Source organism: Camellia sinensis, chromosome 7 (genome assembly GCF_055761805.1).
Source record: "Camellia sinensis isolate YWXY chromosome 7, ASM5576180v1, whole genome shotgun sequence".
Classification (NCBI taxonomy): domain Eukaryota; kingdom Viridiplantae; phylum Streptophyta; class Magnoliopsida; order Ericales; family Theaceae; genus Camellia; species Camellia sinensis.
This window is the reverse complement of record NC_138967.1, coordinates 197,296,552-197,306,254: the sequence shown is the minus strand read 5'-3', so window position 1 is coordinate 197,306,254 and position 9,703 is coordinate 197,296,552. Positions and strand designations below refer to the sequence as shown.

At 34.0% G+C, this 9,703-nt stretch overlaps 1 long non-coding RNA gene and 1 pseudogene across 1 annotated transcript; both read left to right on the top strand.

Moving 5' to 3' along the window:
- Nucleotides 1–1,853: 1,853 nt before the first annotated feature.
- LOC145794892 (uncharacterized) lies at nucleotides 1,854–3,780 on the top strand. Its single transcript, XR_014334864.1, has 4 exons — nucleotides 1,854–2,205; nucleotides 2,729–2,773; nucleotides 2,862–2,919; nucleotides 3,523–3,780. It is a non-coding gene; the product is annotated as an uncharacterized LOC145794892 (long non-coding RNA).
- Nucleotides 3,781–7,325: 3,545 nt separating this feature from the next.
- Nucleotides 7,326–8,560, top strand: LOC114313710 (uncharacterized; annotated as a pseudogene).
- The last annotated feature ends 1,143 nt before the right edge of the window (nucleotides 8,561–9,703 follow it).

Sequence of the window (9,703 nt, the reverse complement as noted above, 5' to 3'; positions counted from 1 at the left end):
AGCCTGGACCGCGAGCAGAAAACGGGTTCCAGGCCCACTTAGATTAGGGCCTAGGGCCTTTTTTTTTTTTTTTGCGAAAAATAAACGATAAATATATTACGTATATTGATTATTTATGAAGGATAAAAAAAATTCTACTAAAGTATTTTAGTTAAGATTAATGAGATATTTGGCCATGTTTTATATGCCCTTTAAATTTAATTATGTATGACTTATGTTTTTTTTTTTTTTTTGTTATGAACTTATGACTAAAAAAAGTATAAAATTATGTAATTTTATTCTTTTGAAATGAATAATTTTATATGTATCAAAATGAAACTTGCAATATTACAATAATTAAATTAAATAGATAACATTTATTGAATGAATAATTTTATTTCAAATGAAATAAAATGTTAGAAAAATTTATATCATTGAGTAAAATAGATGTAGATTACTGATGATGGTAGAACAATTGCATCACTATAGGTCAAGTACATCTTAACTAGGTTGGCACCTACTAACTTATCAATTATTTGCATTATATTCCACCTTAATAATCTAATACAAAAAAATAACGCAATGGAATAGTTAAAAACAAATTATTTATCAATCATCGAAGGAGGTAAACGAGTGAACGGTGGTCCCCTCCTGTGGATGCCTTTAAGTTGTATTCTTCAATTATCCCTAGCAAGATCCCCAATCTCTAAGTTCTTCTCTTTGCTCTCTTCCTTTCCTTTTCTTTCTCTTTCTCTTAGGGGCCCTCCAGGATTTCCACTTCAAAAAAGATAGAGATGAGTTAAACAAAGGGACTTATATAACATACACTTTAGGTCTTTGGCTTCTAAACTCGCCAAACGGGCCTTAACGAATCAGATAAAATAGATTTTCAATTAAACTCCCTGAGTAGCTATAAAAATTCCCACTGGCATGCGCACATAATCAATTTCAGTTTATCGCGCCTCTATGGCTTTAAATTTCCAATTTAACAATTTAATTTTAACAGATGTGTGCCAATAATCAACAGATAGGAAAACATGATCAAACAATTCACACATGTAAGGATAACATTGCGTGGAATTTCACATTAAGCATGTAATTTCTCAGAGATCTAGGGACGTAAAGCATATAAGAGGGTCGGGTTATTACACTAATCTCCAAAAAATTAGGTTTACTTTGGCAAAGAAGCAGGAGCATATTAGGTAATTAAAAATCTATTGTACCTTTTACATGGTTAACTGAAATGATCTACTTTTAAGAACAATAAATGTGTGGATATCATGATAAATTATTCTTTTTTGGAGTGATTCTTCTGTGTGTTTTTTGTGTAATCCTACAAGTCTTATGGCATCATTGTATCTTTTCTTTGTGTAGAGGTTCGTTGTATTCTGATTTATATTTTTGGTAATTGATATTTATTTTTAGACTTTGTCCATAATTAGACTGTTATTATGTTCGTACAGATATATTCTTCATGCACTGATCGAATGTCGACAAAATGATTAGCTAATTAACTATCTGACTACATTTATTTATACCCTAATCTGCTTTTAGGTCCAGATGTTGAACTTATTCACCCGTGTTTTTGGGATGTTAAATCTATTTTGTAGGTTGAAATTTCTTGTTTCCCATCATATACGATATAATAACTTATTCTTTGCAATAAAAAGGGAAAAGGAATTCTCTTGTTAAGACCCTATGAATCAATTAAAACCTCATATTCATACTAGAACCATGATGATTGAATAAAATCCTAAACTAAGCCCAAGAATTCCATGAATAAGAACCTTTGGATCATCACATGGCTTATTCCATGAGTGTATATATATATATATATAATGACTGAAAATCCAAAGAAACACAAAAACAACTTATCATATTGTGGAAAGTAGAAAGTGCATGGTCAATTTTGGTACAGAGAATTAAATTTTTTGTTATAGAGTTAAGTTGATTTATGAATATTTTTCAGCATCTGTTTTCACATGACAAGTGCATGGTCACTTTGGTCTCTCATTGTCCTTATTTTATTGGTTTGGTCATCATGTATTTAGTTCTCAATCTCATCAAGCAATTAAAATTTGAGCTCTGGTATATGGATTTATCGGATCCATTCAGTTTGGTGTGTTGAAGATATCAATTTGTATTATGTTCTTTCAGACTAATGGCGATTTAAAAAAGGAAAGGCGACAATTTCTCACTCAGTTCTTCTCACCCATCTTTCTAAAGGTTATGATTTCTATGAATTGTTTACTTCGGCAAGGCTAACATGCAGCTACTAGTTATTTGATCTATGTATCATGACCATGGTTGTTAAAATCTTACGATTCATAATTCTATTCATACGATTTGATATGACTTTTAAGAAAAATGATTCGATTCATACAGTTGAATTGAATCTTAAATTAAGTGAATCTTACAATTCAATTGCAATTCACTGCTACTCAATTCTGTTTGTAAAATGCATGGAACATCTTTTTCACCAAAAAAAGAGATCAACTAAGTATACTGATATACGTGATTTTATATGTATATATATATATTGATAAATATATGTATATACATATATATAATTTTGTTATATTGATATTTATTTCATTTTAAACACGACATGCGTAGTTTTATATGTATAGACATATATAAAGTTATATATTATACTAAATAAAGTGAATCTTAAGATTCATGATTTATTATTTTAGCAAAGCGATTCACGATTCACAATTTGACAACAATGATCATGACCATTTTACAGGCATTTTCCATTACTTTCTTTGGTGAATGGGGTGACAAAAGTCAGGTAACCATGAGAACATTTATGTGTATATTTCACATGTAACTACCACTATTGCTTGCTATTTACACTGTGCATATACCTTTTCAAACAGCTACCATCGGCTTGGCCACAGATGAGAACCCACTTGGTGTTGTCCTTGGTGGAATTTTGTAAGTCTACAATTCTCTCCGCTTATATATGAGTAGTTTTGGTTCTTAGGTTTTTTTTTTTTTTGATAAAATTTCTTTTTCCTTGTGACGAAATTTGTGGTATCAATGCAAAAAAAAAAACAAAGAACACTGCAAATTTGAAAACACACTCTCTCTCATGCACAGTTGTAGACCAGCTACACCCATCACCGCACTAGCCCACATGCACAGATAAAAATCTACCCTCTTGCTCGCATAGGTTGGTGATTAATGATGCCAGTATATTGGACCCTTTGGATCTTTCATGAATTGATGATTGTTACTTAAAAGATTGACAGGACCTTTACAGCCACAAATTTCTTGGTTGCATGAAACCCTAAAACTGGCGGTAAACATATGTTAGCACCCTCTTTTTTTCACCTGAGCGAAAATCATACTTAGGTTTTCAATTTCACCTAGAATGTGTGGCCTCTCCTTGCACTAGTTCTCACTTAACAATGTCTCTCACTAATTTTGTTTACATTACAATCTTGAGAAAATATATGTGATACTCTTTAGAGTTAAGGTAATAAAACGACATTTAATTTTTATTATGTTGGACTGATTATGTTTTTCCTTTAATAGAGGACAAGCATTTTGCACTACTGCTGCTGTCCTGGGAGGAAAGAGCTTGGCATCTCAGATATCTGAGAAAATTGTAATTAACAAAATTTTCTTTTTTGTTGTATCACATTCGATGTCCTTTTTGTTAAATTAGCTGTAACCATGTAGTCTTGATTCTGATGTAGGTTGCACTTTCTCTACTCTTTAGAATTTGATAAGATAGTATTGTCTTGAATCATGTAATTTGAGAAGTGACAGAATGGTGTTTTTGAATAGTTGGATTTCAGTTGAAGTTGATCTTTGCTTATCAAAAAGACAAAAAACGTGATCGACAGACATTAGATTTGAAAAATTAAATCTCATAGAAACAGCACAATTTCAACAACCAAAAAAAATTAAAGATGAAGCTATAACGGCGTTTTCAAACGCCACTATAGTATAGTTCTAACGGTTATATTTTTAAAATAGAAAAGAGCTATAACGGCGTTTTTAAAACGTCGCTAAATACATGTGACGTCATTGTAGTGTTATGCAGCACATTGAGCGGTGTTTCAAAAAACGCCACCTATACTTATATAGCAACGTTTTTAAAGCTCCATAAAGCTATAGCGATGGCCGCATCTTCAGCGTTTGGTGCTAAACATCACAAAAAGAATTAGCGGCGTTTTTGATAGCTATAGCGGTGTTTTTTAAACGCATTTAAAAGTCTAATTTTCAGTAGTGAGTCAATCACATACCATTCACATATGTACATTTTTTTTTTATTACAGTAAAATGTATGTATATATTTTATTTCTTTATGTGATTTAATTTTATGTATATAAATTTGATTTAAAGAAGAAGAAGAAAAAAAATAAAAAAGAGAGGAAAGCATTGGCCAATTTTATTCTCTTTTTCTTTATCTGTTTTTTTCTTAAAAAAAGGTGAAAAGGAGAGAATTCTGTTACAATATAATAAAAAAAATAATCTTATATTATTCTTATGCTAATTTAGCTAATTTATTTAGCATTACAAATGGACAATCTAGATCATTTATTATTGGTGACGATCGCGTATCATAATTTTTGACATGTTATATATTTAGAAAAAAAAATGTTTTTTTTTTTTTAAGATTTGATTTAGAAAAATGAATCACTAAATTTATGGATTATAATGAACATTCTACTAATTTTAAATTTACATTTATCTCTCACTTTAAAAATAAAATTTAAAAATAATTTTTCATACTACATACTACCATTTTTAATTTTGTTAATGAAATCAACAAAACCAAAATATTCAAACTTTCCTAAATCAAAACCTGTGATGAGATGAGTACAGTTGACCAAGCTTATATAAGGCCTCACACTAGGGCACTGATTCTTCTTAACCATTCATTCACTGTCTTCCCCCCCCCCCCTCTCTCTCTCTCTCTCTCTCTCTGTGGTGGTTTGAGTCATGGGTTTGGCCAAGAAGAAAGTAGTGGTTATGTTGATGATGATGATAATGATGATCAAGGATGTTTGTGGTGGTGGTGTTTTGTATAAGGTTGGGGACTCTTCTGGTTGGACCAACAATGTCTTCTTCTAAGAACTTCCTGTTAGAGACACCATCAGTACGCTTCTCTTCTTCTTCTTCTTCTTCCGTTATGTACTCCACATATCAATGCATTCTTTACTTATACTGTTCAACATATTACATATTACTCTTATTATGCTATTTGAGAAATTTTCTTTTTTAATCATATCCTTCTCGACTTTTCAAGTTTTATACTTTAATGTTTGGTTAGAGATGAAGGTAGTATTCCTCCTAAGTAGCAGAATCTTGTATATCCTCATGCGTTAATCTAAGCACCCAAAATTTTTAGCAGGAAACGTGCAGGGAAAGATTGTGTACGGTTTAGATTCAATTATAATTGTGTGTTTTGCACTTGGATTATATGTTGACTTTTCTGGGTATTTCTTTTGGATTTATAGCATTGTTGTATTCTTGTGGCTTTATATGGCACAAATCCTCTATCCATAAATTTTTCTTGACATTTTGAGATTCTTTCTTGATTCAATAATTATGAATATTTTAAAATAAGAAATTTAAAGTTTTTAGCAATATTATAAATTCAGAAAAATTACTTTAAAAAAAATAATCGATGATTTACAATCACTGTAGGTATAACTCACTTCCCACTAATTTCACATTTACACCACACATCCACTTTCGAAATAAAATATTTCATGGCAATAGATTTTTGCAAAGATTTTGGAACAGAAAGTATTTATATAATCCTATTGAATTTATTATATATGCATTGCTGTATTATTCTTGGCATGTACACGGCACATATAAGAAGTCCATCTAGAAATGGATGACTTAATTTATAAAAAAAATTTTATGGAAACAATTCCAAAAAATTAAAAATAAAAAACATTACTAGAAAGGAAAGCAAAATCTACACGCATAAGGATGGCACCAATCATGAAAGAATGAATTAGGTGGCTTCAAACTTCCATATCCTCTTATTGAAATGCCTCGTTAATGTTCGTGTATATAATTAGTTCTTTCATTGAGGTTAGATGATACTCATGACCTGCAATTTATTTATTTTTGTATTAATTTAGTTTTTTATATTTTTTATTTTTCCACATTGTATTAATTGAATTCAATTGATAACATTTGTTAAGAAAAAATAGATAGAAATCAAGAGTGAAATTGTTCATTTAAAAAGAAATGAACCATTTTAAATTAGACAGTTAAATTATTTTAAAGATAGCTAACAGACTATTTTGTGCCATAATTCCAGTTTAATCTTTAAAGTGACTTTTTTAGTAGGACTAAAGTTAAACAATATTAAAAAAAAATTACACTAAAATTGATGCAATTAAAATTACAAAAATCAAAGTGACATAAGGGTCAAACTACAAAAGGTACGTGCGTAATTTGCCATCGATCTAATATTATAAACACAATACCAGTTACATAAAACAATCCTTTCCTAACTAGATATATTTTTTTGATCAATAAAGAATAATTTCATTAAAACATGAAATTAAAGAAACAGAAAAATGACATGCATCAAGAGAGATTCAGAAAGTACAATTATCTATACTATTACTGCTCACATCCATACAACCACTCCCTAAGTTTCATGATATTTTTAAAGCAACAAAACTAAAAAGAAAACAGATACCAACAACAAAAAAAGAACTTAAGAAGACTTTAACTCCACAGGCCACTGCCCCTTCTACAGAAACAACCAAATCCACTCAACCTCTTTCCTGACTATATATATCAATTGGTGGGATCTATTATAAAAAATACAAGTCACTCAAATTGCTCCATTTATGTTTTATGTGATTGATTATGTCTCATTTACTTTATTTTATTTTTGTGTGTATGAATGATAGTATATAATTGACTCATGATTTGCATACTATATGTATGTAGTTTTTGAGTATAACAAACAATTACAAAACGTGGTAAGAGTGACACACAAGAATTTCAATGCATGCAATGCAACAGCAACATACTTGAGGTTCAACAGTGGCAATGACTCATCCACTATCACCAAGGGTGGCCATTTCTACTTCATCTGCAGCCTCCCTGGCCACATCATTATGGGAGGGTAAAGAGCATCCAATGCAAAGCGGCCTTTAATTCCCTTGTTTTGTCATGGCATGCACCCCTCCCCCACAAGCACCCCCCGGAACCAGAAAACACCTTTCGTTTTCCCCCCCTCATCAGCCCTTGCCGCCTTCCTTAATAAGCCCTCGAGCCTCCTTTGCACCTCCTTCCTCATAGAAGCCGCAGGGTTGACCCCGAAGGCCGAATTCTATGGTAGAGAAGGTTGTAATAATAATTGGGTCATGAAAGACTTTATTAAGTATTGCAAAAGAAAGGGCCTGCTGATAGAGCTGGGCGGGGAGACGATACTAGTTTTCAGGTTAGAGAGGCACCTGGCTCGTAAGCTAGCCCCTTTAAAAAAACCGTTACTTAATAAGGATTTGTTACGCACGATATGCTGACGACTCACTATTGGGAATCGTGGGTGCGGTAGAGCTTCTCATAGAAATACAAAAACATATCGCCCACTTCGTACAATCCAGCCTGAACGTTTGGGAAGCTCTGTAGGATCAATAACAATAATTACACGGAGTACGGTAGAATTCCTCGATACGATCATTCGGGAAGTCCCTCCGAGGATGACTCCCATACAATTCTTGCGAGAGTTAGAGAAGCGTCTACGGGTAAAGCATCGTATCCATATAACTACTTGCCACCTACGCTCCACCATCTATTCCAAGTTTAGGAACCTAGGGAATAGTATCCCGATCAAACAGTTGACGAAGGGGATGAGCGGGACATGGAGTCTATTGGACGCGGTTCAACTAGCGGAGACTCGTGGAGACTCTTGGAACAGCTGGAGTAAGAAATCCCCAAGTGAGTGTATTATGGGGGACTATCAAGCACATCCTACAGGGATTAAGGGGGATCTCGTTGTTGCATAGCTCAGGTCGGAGCAAGGTGCCATCGGACGTTCAACGGGCAGTCTCACGATCTGGTACTCATGTCCGAAAGTTATCATTGTATACTCCCTCGGGTCGAAAGACGGCAGGGAATGAGGGGGGACACTGGGTGAGATCTATCAGCAGTGAATTCCCCATACAAATAGAGGCGCCTATCAAAAAGATACTTCAAAGGGTTCAAGATCGAGGTATCATTAGTCGAAGAAGACCCTGGCCAATCCACATGGCCTACTTGACGAACGTCAGCGGCGGAGACATCGTAAATTGGTCCACGAGAATTGCAATAAGTCCTCTATCCTACTACAGGTGCCGCGACAACCTTTACCAAGTGCGAACGATTGTCGACCACCAGATTCGCTGGTTTGCAATATTCACCCCAGCCCATAAGCACAAATCCTCGCGCGCAGAATATAATCCCAAAGTACTCCAAAGGCTTAAATATAGTAAATCAAGAAGGTGGTAAGACCCTTTCAGAGTTCCTCAACAGCATAGAGCTTGGGAAGCTCGGACCCAATCAAGATCCAAACAACAAGGAGCACTCAACTACTAGTCTAGTCTAGTAGTTGTTTTTTTTTCTATTAGTTGCAATACGAACAAGCTTTTACTTATGAGATTAGTTGAGTAGGCTTGCATTAGTTGTCTGCTATAAGATAGCTGGTTTTGGGGCTTTCGACATAAAAAAGCCTATCCGGCTTGGCTTCGCTATCGTTCATGACTTGTATTGTAGTCGGCCCGGAATGCCTCTGTAGTCTTTATAATGCTATTACCTTCTTCTTTCATTTATTTTCTTTTAGTAGCGGTAGCTTCTGCACCAGCAAGATATGGTGAAGCCAAAGCAATACTAAATGAGAAAAGCCCTTTCTATCTTATTAGTGAAGCCTAAATGTCCTTTTTGAAAACTAAAGTGCTAACGAGCAAGAAAGGGAGGACATGTTGGTTTGAGGACCCATTGGTCAAAGGAAAGGGGGATCCTTATTTTGAGATGAAGTCGTATGACACGAGAGTGTCATGTATGGTTCCTTTAAGAAGGGTGTGATACCACCACCTATCAGGCCCGACAAGCGGTCCACGGAGCTGCATTCTTACTCACCTGGTCCATGCACATCACTCTCTCTAGGAAGTTGGCCGTCTATCCTAGATCTTCCTATTTTCAAAAAGATCTCGTGCTTGATCCGGTTTAGTATTAAGGTGATTCTTTTCTATTTCTATATATATGGGTTCGTGCAGCATTTCCACAACATCATTATGATCAATTAATGGGACTTCGCCGAAAAGTGTTCTTGCCTCTATCATTAGCTCGGGTAGTCACCATTTCTGGTGTTTTAGTCACCTTTCAATGGCTCCCTTAATTATATGCGAGGAATTGCCCTATTGAGTAATGGGAAGCAGACTACTCCTTGAAAATGCCTTCCGTGTAGGTTCGTTTGTCGTTGGAGCTAAAAATCTTCCTTGCTTGTTCCTAGGTCTTTTATTTCATTTTTTTTATCGCCATCTTATTTCATTCATTGATTTCTATAAATAATTTCTCTTTTATGAATAGTTTGTTGTGTTAGATGATTGATGGGTAGTGTTAGATTTAGGCTCTTATATTAAAAATGTAAAAAAAAGGGGGGGGGGGGGAGGTGATGTAAGCTTCATTTACTATTTTTTGGCTTGAAACGAGCTTAAAAAAGGTTTGCATTATTCTTTATCCGTTTAGGTTT